The sequence below is a fragment of the Homalodisca vitripennis genome, chromosome 7 (assembly GCF_021130785.1).
Source record: "Homalodisca vitripennis isolate AUS2020 chromosome 7, UT_GWSS_2.1, whole genome shotgun sequence".
Taxonomy (NCBI): Eukaryota; Metazoa; Arthropoda; class Insecta; order Hemiptera; family Cicadellidae; genus Homalodisca; species Homalodisca vitripennis.
Genome location: NC_060213.1, coordinates 120,971,927 through 120,984,952, shown reverse-complemented (window position 1 = coordinate 120,984,952; position 13,026 = coordinate 120,971,927).

Below are 13,026 nucleotides of genomic sequence, written 5' to 3'. Positions count from 1 at the left end.
GTAGTTCTACCCATAACTGTTTGCAATTAACTAAGCAGTATTTCAATGTTTTGAAAATACGTTATTTTACTGGAAATTACAACGAGATGATAGTTACTTAAAAGTAAAAAGTAACTACCATCCCTAAGACAGTGTTTAACTCTAATAATTATAAATACCTCCCGGTATTTAAGAACAATAATCACTCCCTCCTTGAGGTCACACCCTCACTCTCTAACCACAGCTAACGACCTCCTACTCGTTCTCAAACGTTGATTGCTCGTGTTTTTATTAAGAGATAAACTTATGTAGACTTGACAGCAATGTAGATCTTACGTTTTGTTGCAAGACATGAAGTCAAATTAAAGTACCTGAAAACGTACAGATAAAGTTTGCACCGAGGAAATAGTTAAGTTTATCTTTATATAAATCGATAGACGGTAATGTTTATGACTAAAATTTTAAGATAGTGTAAGTTGACAAACAATAGCCCTTTAAATGCTTAATTGACTTTGATTACAGTTTGATTTTCAAAGGGTCCCCGTTGGTAAGAATTCTGGAAATGAGTTGTGTATTAGTCTATAACTTTTTTGGTAAATGGTTCTTTAGCTATCAATAGGAAGGGGACACAGGAATTACAGTGGGGTCATATTGAATTTGATACGTGACTTATAAATTCAAATAATACTACTAATTTTCAATTTACGATTAATCAAACACATTAAAGTATTTTTGGAAATCATTTTTTAAACATGCTGTACAATGATTTAGCATGGACAATTTTAAAACAAAACTGACTGCATTGAACGCTAGAATCAAAGTTTTATAGAGTCGTTAAGCCTATACTCGCAAACCCCGGGCAAATCTTAACAAACAAACCTTATCTTAATTGACGTTGAATTTTGTAAGAAGTGTCCTTGTAAAACACTTAAAACTCTTTCAAGCTGCTAACAATGTCGAACTGTTACAGGTCTGACAGCATTTTCCTGTTTTTACTTTTTTGCCCTTTTATTTGCTTAAAAGGCAAAAAGTAAGTACCTCAGTTGGATACTAAGTAATTGTAATAAGTATACCAGAAGCTCAGTTACACAGTAAGTGTCTAATCATATCGCTTAAATTATATGAGATTATAAGTGACAAGATTTTATGCCAAATTCGGCCCGGAAATACTGATGTATGCAGATTATTGCGCTAACTAATATAAACCCAAACATACTTAACACTGGCCTCGGTAACGCTCCCGACCAAGAACAAAGCTTGAACATTTGCACGCGGCGCTGTGTATTTACCATACCAAAGTAAACTGTTTTAATTAATTACCCGCTGTTGGCTCAGTAAGGCTATTCTGACTCTGAGAAAGGTACAACGGACTAATTTGTCCTCGCTCAATGAAGTATCTGGAACAGTTCCATTACTCCATCAATCTGCCTAAATTACATTATTTATTTACTAACTTATGTAAAAACTATGGACGTAATCTTTTTTCTGCTTAAATTTAAAATAGTGAACATAACAAATTAAAATATAAATAGCTAGGATGTACAAAGAGGTAAAATGTTCAACAATGCAGTCATTATTTAGTCACATTGCTTACAGATATTTTAATGTACAGATTTTTTAATTTCTTTAAGTTGATTTATAACTTTTAACTTGTAAAATGTTTAAAGGAAGAGCTGCGCCTGCAACAATATGGCAATTTATTATGCAAGCATAAATCTTCGGAAATGACGTATATTAATTTATCTTATAGTTAACTAATTCCACTACTTGGTAAGTGTATATAAGCGCATACAGCTTATACTTTGAGATTGTTTCACCGCAACTCGGATGACGAACAACTCGCAAACTTATAATTACATTTCACTGCTGTTAACGTACAAAACAAGTTTTATGTCTGTAGTCAACCAGGCTGTAGTCTTTCTGTAGCGAGAATTCAGTAAGTCTGTAATCTGCCTTTAGATAGTCTGTAACCAGTCTGTAATCTGTAGCCACTTTGTAGACTGTGTATAGTCTGTCACTGAGATAAGTCTGGTATTAAGTGTGCCCTCACAAATCCAACTCTGCTTTAAATTTAATTTTTATCAGTCTAATCAGGAAAGTTATAGCAACAACGGAGAACAAAAAGATGTAAAGGAATATCGAGCTAGCCGACAGAACGATACGATAAGGTTAAACCTAGATGGACGGGCTGCTATTTGATCTTTTGACCATAAATTAATACCGTTCTTCTTTAAACTAGACACACATATGTGTTAAATTTCAAGTCTCTAGGGCCTTCCTATTATGAGGTATAATGGTATAATACATAATTTTTTTAATTATATAATTAATTGTATAAATAAAATTTTCCCATCGCAATAGATCCTGTAAAAATTAATAGTAAAACTGCTATATCTTTAATTTGATTATTACCATGAAGTCCACTTATGACATTTACTTTTGTTCCGCTTATGGAATTACGGGCTACTCTCCAAATTACTAATAATTAGATTATAAACATTAACAAATCTTGACAGGAAACTAATTGTTTAATTGCTTTTCCTTGTATTTATTACAATTCAATATATATGGCCGTATGCCTGTCTCTGTTGTAAAAGAGTAAAATGATTTCCCTTAAATGATTTTCTTATTTTTAATTCCCAATTATCTCACTCTTGTTTTCCGAAACTGTATACGGTACGTACAATGATCTTGGAAATGTAACTAATATGTCATTCATGAAAAAAACTTTACCCTAATGTAATTAAAAACTATAGTTTGATGTATAATGAAGGGCGGTTAACAAATTTTGTATGTCTATATGGAAATCCAGTAACAGATTTTATTTCGATGGGTCCTGTTCAATGAACATAACCGATGCAGTGAAAGATGTTATATAATATGTGAGAGATAGTGAGAGAACGCCTCCCCCAGCTATAACTGAGAGGTGAACAGCGTCCAATCCACTTTCACTGAATGTCACAATGCCTCGTTCATTCTGAATACAAAGTTACTATCGGAAACTGAATGCAGCTACATTTATCTTGTTTTCTACCAAATTTAGAGACAACACTCATCAAAATTGTTAAAGAAAACTTTAACTTAATTTTGTATCCCACTGTATTACGTTTACTTAGAAATGTTTAGGAATGAGTAGACAGTTGATTCAGCTATATCATGGCTTTCATGTTTTAAACAACATGTTGCGCCTCAGACATTGATGAGGATACATGCTAAATTTAAAATCTATAGCTCATATCATACTCTAGATATCCTCCGGACAAACGGACAATCATGTAGAAGAGAAACTCTTACATTCTTCCGGCAGACAAAAGATACATTTTGTCAGCCTCCATAGGGAGAGGCTTGAATACGCTCAGCCAAATTAGATGGTTGAACATGCACCACCATACAAGTCTCTATTGTCTATTAAGAAATAAAATTTCATGTACAATTAAAAAATATCAAATGCAAACTTTCTCTAGATATCTGACAAGTTCACACTTTTTAAATTTAGGTTTCATGCTATTTTTCAAATAATAAAGGTTCTGGTGAGCTACGGAGTATACTGCAACGCAAGAGTGATCTAAAAGCAAATTCTGTCACCGATCTTTAAATACTTAAAATACACTAATTTCCCATTGTATTTTATGTATAAATATGTCAAATGATAAAATCTCATATGATTGTAGTTTGTTCACAAATTTATTTATTCAGCTGTTACTCGTAGCCATTATGATTACCCATGAGATTAATGGTAACATAATTGCTAGCGCTCAGCCAATTCCTATGGAGTGACATGCACCGTCATAAAACTCAGTGTTGCCTTTATAGAAATAAAGCTTCATGCAAAATTTCAATTCAATTGGTCAGTTCGTTTTCGTGGAGACGTGATATTGCTGCTCGCGGAGATTTATTAGAGACACTATGAGACAACATATTCTGTCAAACAGTGTCTCTGCAACCCACAAAATACTGTCCTCGTCTTTTATTGTGGTTTGTGACAAGATAAAAACCTGGAGTTTGAAACAGAGCTCATATTTTCTGATCACGTCAACCATATCATTCAGCGATCACTGGTAAGGCTGAGGAGACTGTATGGATTTAGAACAGTATTTCCTGAACCCTTCATGCAGTCAGCAATTTTTTCTGTATTTTATTACTATTATCCATCATATCGGAATAGCCTCTCACGGGTGGATACGGGAAGGGTTCAACAATTTTAAAAGAATGTAGTAAGGTTTATTTAATACCTCTTGCGTTTTTACCACGTGACCCCCTAACGCGTTGTGCCTACCCGTTCCCTATAGAAATAATCTGCAAGATGCTGAAGTGTCTCATGGCCCACTAAGTCGTGTGTCTAAAGGAGCCGCAGTACCCGAGTGACAGAATTCGTTCCCGGTAAGAAATTGTAGAACGATGTGTCCGTCATCGTGGAAGCCTTCACTTACTCAGAGTTAGGATAGAGGGTGGCTGGAAAAGAATTCCTAATTTTAGCTTACCCTTTATAATTATCTACACTACTAAATTGAATTTGTTGGATTAAAAACAATGTCACACAATTTTAGAAGTTTTATTTCAATTATTAGTTTAAGCTATCTTAGTTTTAATATCACCTGTAACTATAATAATTAATGACACAAGTTATTCTCCTGAATTAAAAATGCTCTGAAATAAACGAATTTGTATTTATTTATTTAATGTGTTGGCCGGACCGATAATCCCTTTAGCTATGATGTGTGAGGAAGAGCCAGTGACGGCATTAGTACATTGTTACTGTAATGCATCCACGTGACAGCTGCGTAACATTAGCTATAATGCTGTTACACCGGTTCAATGTTGTCTGAGAAGCTGCTAATCTATGCCGCTGCATTCTGTACCTACGCCAAATATATAATTTTTAAATGTAACTTATTAGGAAACAAAGTTCTCACGGAATACAGACTAGTAGACATTCTTGACACAACCAAATATAGCACTGCAAGGATGTCGAGAACTCCATTGTATAATATCCTAACGGCATAACGTACTTGGCATAATGTTATATAGCACAGCCTGGCTGTTGAGACTTCCATTGTATATTCTACTGAGATTGACGACATCTGTTATAACTAATTGAGATGTTCTCATTGAGTACAGAGTCAGGCATCTCTCCCACTTCTGTTTTGTTAAGGTCACATTTGTAATAAATCTACTTTATTACTATAGTACATTATAGAATCGTATTAGCTAACAACCATATTAATATTTTTTTATAAATTTAAAAGTTATTAGTTATGAATATTAAAATTAACTAGGAATGTGATTTTATAAAATTTGTTTATACTATTTGTCTCAGCAAACTTCTGTAATCTACTATACAAACTTTAAAGTTGTTTCTTTGTTTATTCAGCACGGAAAGTTCAAAGTCCCAGACCGAATAAACAATTATGTTGAAAGCATCGTACCGGTTAATCTGTTCCCGTAGTCCACCCTTCTGACCTCTGACGTTGCTTTCTATATGAGCTAACAGAATAAAAGGCAAAATAATATAATGCATATAGTGGAATCGATATAAAATAACAACAGTGTTTGTTTCTTGTTACTTTTCTTTTGTGCAAAGCATTTCAGTTAGCTTTAATCGAGTAATCTAAATTGCTAGCTACCGGCATATAAATAATCCAGATTATTGGATACATCGATTTGCATCTAATAATAAATTATTTACTACCCGAACTACCTGACTTATTAGCATATTAGGTTGGCAGCGGTCTGTGGTGCATGACATGCAACAAGACTGGGAATGTAGGTGCAACATTCTCCTCGTTGTAGGGAGACAATTGTTTGCCAACCACGATCTGGGTTGCAGCATAAACCACATAAGGTGTGAAGTGCAGTTGTTTTAATATTCTCTCGTAGATACAATTTACATGTTTTTCCGCCATTATATTCTAAGCCATTCAGTACGGCAGACAGTGAATGGTGAATCACACAATCCTGTCAAGCATTATCCCACAGATAAGTGATGTAAATTACCCCGGTCAAATTACTTTGATGAATAAATGGAATGCTTGGCTGTTTTATAATTCATTAACTTAAATCAATATTGCCCTTAAATCAACAAAAAATAGATTTAGTCAGTCGTATACAAAACAACCCCATTGCGATTGTGCTCATACTATGACTTACAACAAATTTCAGTCCTATGTTTGTAAATAAATAAATATATATTCGATCTCAACAAGCCAAATAGTTTTAACAAATACTTTGTACACAAATTGATCTCGGTTAAGTTCATTCGCTAACTTAGTACATCTCGTTCTATTTAGTTTTATATTATAGCTGCCGTTCAAACCTTAAAATTCACAACACTCCGTTATTCATGGGCCTAGAGAAAGGTTTTTCGTACAAATTTATTTTGAGTATTTTAAAACACACCATATTAATACTTCTGTTGTTAAAATATCCAAACACTTTTTCCGAATTTGCAGCCGAGAGAATGAGCTCATTATATTTAGTGAGCCCCTTTTAGAGCGGTGACAAATAAACCATTGTTATCATTTATTGGAATTATTTCTCAATTTATATGAATTTCATAAATAATGGAAGATTTATTTAGCCCACATTAGACAAGAAACCCGCGGTTGGCTGCTACGATCGCTTACTGTAATCTTACAGACATAGCTGATACACAAAGCACACTACAGGTAAGATATAGGGTTTTTAATATCCCATTAAGCAGCTGATAATATTTAAAATACTAGGTTCTATTTACTTTGTAAAATACAGAATAAATAACAGAAATAACAAAATACATAATAATTTATGTCTTTTTGTTCCGCAAACAAAATAAAATCACACAGCTTTTTTATCATTTGAACATAAACATCGACTTTTATTCTAGTTGGTTTCAGTTTGTGTCAAAACTATTATTTGTACATTATGGCAATGTATTGGAATTTAATAACACTGTATATCATTTATAACAAGTGCCATGTTGGTTTAGCATTAGTCGTCTATTTTATTACTAAGAAGGTGCAATTATTTCCTATTCATCTCAATTTAAAAGTAAAAACATCCCAATATTGTACTCAAACATCAGATTTAGCTGTTATATGTTCCATTTTATACACAAATTTCACATTAAAATATTAAATTATTTTCACCAATTTGTGTAAATGTAATTATTTCTTTATTTTACAATCTTTATTATTTTTTGTTTTATTCTTAGATGATGTTTATTTAATGTTTTAAATTTTACATTGCAACAGGTTAAGTGTAAGAAAGGGCCATGCGGCCCTAACTTTGCCTGTAAAAATAAGGAATTTTTCATTTAATTTCATTTTCATTTCAAATTTCATTATATTTTGAAGGTATAAAAGTTTTGTTTCTTAAACAGTCTACAAACATAATTAATATAAATATGTAAATAATTGAAATTTCAAATATCATATACACTCAAACCACTGTAGCACGAGGGTGAAGGAGATGGAAGATATGATGATTTACACAGGATGATTTACAACAGTGTCCTATTACACTAACGACTCTATTTGAAATTACAAACAGTGGGGTGCCACAAAGACAATGACTGACATCCATACTTTCCCTCTGCATTATTGATGCATACATTATCGTTTCTGATACGTAGCACAACTTCTGTTAGCTGACTCTGTGACACTGTGCAATGTTATATGCTGTGTCGCATTGATGACACGTCCTTGAATTTACCATCACAAACGGTGAGATGGCACAAGGACACTGACCGACACCTTAGTTATATTTTTACATCCTATTAATTCTCCAAACCAGAGCATGGTTAGATATAGTGTAAAATAAATTGTTAACTTAAGTCTATATTTTTAGAAACTAATTGTAATTATAACTATATCGCTCAAGGAAAATAGACTTAAATAATTTATTACAGTAAATTAATTTACAAGCCACTACATAGCTACCATATCAATAGCTTTATGTAAATTGTCTTTAAAAATATTATTGAATTTTCAGTTTCGTGATTGAACAAAACAATAGCTTAATGATAGCGGTTACGATCAATATATTTTTCTTTTTGGTTACAAGAACATTAACAATTGGTAAATCTTAAGACGCGTTACTAAATCTTCTTTTTTGACTTGAAAGGAATAATATACTTTGGAGAATACCACATCGTTATAATTTACGAAATTAAAATACTACGAGTCTGTTATTAACTTACAACGACGGCAAAATGCTAACATTCTACTATCATTTTTTCCAAAGTCAAAAGTATAATATACAATAGATTTAGATATCGGAATTTAAAAAAATATCGCATGTAGAATTTTGTTTAGTTAATATTTACATAATTTATATTTTAGGAACACCAATTAATTGAAGAAGTACATGAGAACGTGAGACTTAGACATCGAGATTACTAATAAAGGTAACGATTTAAAGTTGCAGTGGAGCCTTAGAAACAACACATATTGAATCGTACCAACAAAGTTCCCTAACTAACTGCGAGTACGAGGGAAGAATTTACAAAGTATCGTTCGTTAACACTCCAATTATTAATTCTCGCTCTCAAACACTCCTCAGATTATCCTCATGTATGTTACGCTCGAGAGCAGAGCGCCAATTAATTATTTTGTCTCTAACAGCGCACATATACAGTATATTGTAATTGCATTCATCGTTACAATTTGTTTTTAATTAATATGAAATAGGTTAAAAACATGTATTCAATTTCTAGATTTTTTTAAAATTTGTTCCCTCACTATTTTGAAAGGACATTTGTTGACAAAATAAAGAGTACCGTTCCAAGGACTGATCCTTGGGGTACACCTCTATGTATTGGAAATGAGAGCAATTTGGTTTAAATATATGACACTTTATTTATGAAGACAATCTAAAAATGCAATAAATTCTATAAATGAAAATCGTTGCGTTGTTAAAATAACGCTTCACAGAATTGTTCCGGTTACTAATATTATAACAACCCAAAAGTATTTATCTTTGAAACTATTCATGTATTTTAAGTTGTTTATATTTGAGAGCAATAGACACTAACCCTTCATTTCTTATGGTTGTCATGATCAATATATTTATATTTGCAACTATAAGAACATTCATAATTGGTAACTCTTAGATGCGTTGAACAATACACACAACAATCTTCTTATCCGTACACAACTACAATACATAGATGTGTACTATTGGCACGTGTATGCATTCAATGCTGATCAATGCTAAGTGACTTTGAATAGACTCTGCTGCGGCAAAAGTATTAAAACATGGCAGGTTTTTAAATTATATTTAATTACAAAAGGCTTACAAAGTTCATTACATTATACAATTAAATCATGGACTGTTTTAATTACGTTACTCCACGAGCATGATTTAAATATTGCAAAAACTTTCATTTTTATCTGCAGCCGGTTTTATTTAGGTCCAATTATATTTGTCCATTTTTCATTTCAGACGCCCGTAAATTTCACGTGGGGAGATAAAAAATGTTTTATCCTCTTGTTTGTTATCATGTAAACTTATAAAAAGGCTACAGATTTAAAAACAAAAAATACATGTACAAAACATCAACTGCACCATCAATGCACTAACTAATAATCAGCACTCAATAATTAATATTCAACAACAAACTATCGTATAATACTAATTGTAACTTTAAGTCCCACAGCAATGTTTAATTAGACGGATTTAATTTTTTTCATGAGTTAACAGTATAATATTATAAACATAGGCGCAACTTACCAACTATTGCATTCTCACAGTAAATGGAAATAATTTATTTACACAATTAGTTTATAAAATCAATAGTTCTGAGTCTCGTGGAGTCCTTTTACAGCGAATCTGTCACTGGCAGGTTCAGTTTCTTCTGCACATATTGAGAGACATGTAGTAAAGTAGAAAGTTTGGAAACTCCCGCTCTTACTCCAGTTGCCGAATGATGTTCTACAAGTTATACTCTAAAAGTGGGCTAAACATTTAAACACTATTCAACGAAGACAGCAATAGTAATTTCCAAGTCGTTGACTTTCAAGCGTCGCGACTTCTTTCTTTATATTGATTTATACTTGGATCAGTTGTTTCCCAAAATATAACGTGTTAACGTATTGTATTGAAGCTATCTAGACTATTACATAAGTTAATGTTATAGAATATACGTCTGTTAAATTGGGTTATATAATATTTTCACATAACGTCGGTTACCTCTGTCAACATTTAAAGCGAGTCGTCACTGATTTCTTGAACAGATTCAGGATTAAGGAATTATAAGCAGCTTTTGCCAAAACAACACAGTCTTTGCATTATTGTTTTCAAAACAAAGCAAAACGCTTAAGCCAGAAAATGCATTACATCGGTCCATAAATGGCGATGTTTGAAGGGAATTTATATTTCCTAGCAGTAAGTGTGGGACCAAGTACCGTCCAGCAATAAATCCCTACATTTCCTCCCGCGTGGCAACATATTTAATCTTTAACTAGACATTTTAGTTTTATATGACCGTATAGTATAGTATTTTTATTATTGTCTCTAAAGTCTTTAGAGGACGATTTGAATATTTTAAATTAAATTAACAATTAGGTAGTATGCACTAGAGGACGATGATGTGATTATTATGCTATTTCAGATGACTAATCGTTTATAAAATACGGTGTATTTAAATGCGGATAACATTTATTCCCAAAACTGCAGGTCAGGGCATACGCTGCAACAATAATAGTCAACTTCTTGTTTACATGGGAAGCTATATCAGTGTCTCGGCCACCACTACAGATTAAATATTCGAAAAAAATTATTTTTGGAACTTCCAATTTTATTACTCACTTTCTAAAGCAATGCATAAATAAAACTTTACCAGTTTTTAAGAAAGTTTTTATTTGTCTGGTTGTTTGTTCACGCGGTATCTCGATAGTAAAATAACCAATACTCTTGAAATTTTACATTTGTATATGAGCAACACTGAGTTCTATGGTAGTACATACCACTACTTGGGATTGGGCTGAGCGTTAACAAATATTGTTACATGGACCGTATGGGTAACAATGATGGTATGGGTAACAAATAGCAAAATACATAAATTTGCAAACAATCTGCGTAGGCCTACAATCAGTCATACGATCATTATAAATGTTTTCATACAGTAAGACAAAAAAATAAAACAGTAGAAGATGAATGTTAAAAGCTTTCGACAAGAATTGGTTGGTGCGGTGAACCGCACTTGCGTTAATGTACCGTCTCTAGCTCACCAGGACTCTTATAATTTGAACATTGCTCTGAAACCTTATTTCATGAACAAACATTTCAATGCATTTGTGGCAAGATATCTCAAGAAAAATTACATCCATTGACGTTAAAATTTGCATGACACTTCATTTCTTTACATATAACAATATGTCCTGTGATGGTGAATGTCCAACAATAGAATTTTGTTGAGCGCAATGTTGTATATACTCGTATTTTTGTTCTTTCTACATGCTCGCAGGGTATTTCGAGGATTAAATTGAGTTATACACATATAACAAATGTTGGATGCAAACCCAGCGAAGCCTGTTACGCGACCCGTGGTGTGGTGTACTCTTACTGTGTATTGTTATGTACTCTCTTTGGTAAAGTAATCTAGTTTATAAAATCATAATAAACTAGATTACACCTCTCTGACAGTAGTAATGGGTGCACCGTTCCTCATGTATACAAATTCAGACATAAGACAATAAGACATAGGACTATAAGAGTTCAGACTATAAGAATTCTAAAACTGTTTTCTCACTTTTCCTAAAGCTATAAATCGGTGCGTTCCACATTCCTTGCATTCTGTAATATTTAATAACAATCAAATTGTGATACTAAAATGTCATACATTTTTTCCAATCATAACTTATAAATTATTAAGAAACGAAACATAATTTTTATTTTGACAAAAGAAACCAATAATGATTTACCTCAATTACCCAAATTACATACCCTATTATGTAATAAACAACAGATACAAACATTAAACTACATATCGATGAATGAGCAACTAGTAAAACAAATACAAATAGTAAATTATCAACCCGAATATCGATTCCCTGTATTACAATAACAGCAGTGAAAACAAAGACACAATGTTCAGGCTGATATAACAAAGATCCTCAAGGGAAGCTGTAATGACCGACTTCTATTGAATATTTCAGGCTCCGTGTCGCTCTGACTGCCCTGCGACCAGTTTATAATCCCTAAATCCAGTTCCTAATCCAGTTTATACACTCATATTTCTCTGTTATCCTTAAAACTAAAAACTGTGTTACTTTCCTAACTTTTGTTCTCATACTCATTTACTGTTAGTTTACGTTTTAAAGTTTTAAATTTAACAACTAGATTTATTACAAATATTAATAATGGAAAAGTTGGCACTACGCAATACTGACTGGTACTATACTGACTGACAATAACCGATTAAAGTGAGATATTCTCATCAATCAGTAGCAGACTTGCCCACGCCAACTGCTCATGGTTTATGAATGGACCCATTGATCACAGGGAGATCTTTAGTTTTGATTTTGTTTTGAATGATTATATTTAATAAGATGTTTCACAAAATCCAAGTAAATAGAGTTGTTTGAAAATCCATCAATGGAACTGCCAATAATTTCAATTATTTTTGGGTGATTTGATTTTTTTCAATTTCAATTTCAATCTTTTTCTTGTCGTAGACATGTATTACATGTATGACAAAAGTCAGTAGTACACATTATTAATAATTAACATATAAAAATACAATATTTGTATGAAAGTCAAGCTGAGTAGGAACTAATTTTACATTAAATAATAAAAGAATACAAATGATTATTAAAATAGAGTTTAGGCTAGGAACTCCCCAACCGAATAAAAACAACCCTCTAATAGGTATTCTTTTAGTTGTTTTTTAAAAATTGTTTTTTCAGTTATATTTTTTTAAATGACTAGGGAGCTTCCAAAAAAACCTAGCCCCTGAATTTTGCAGTCCACCCGCCAGAGCCGAACGATGTTGGGTTTGTCGCAGGTCTACTCGGGCTCGCGTGTTGTGGTCATGTATAGCAGCTCCATCTACTACATTTGCACAATGAA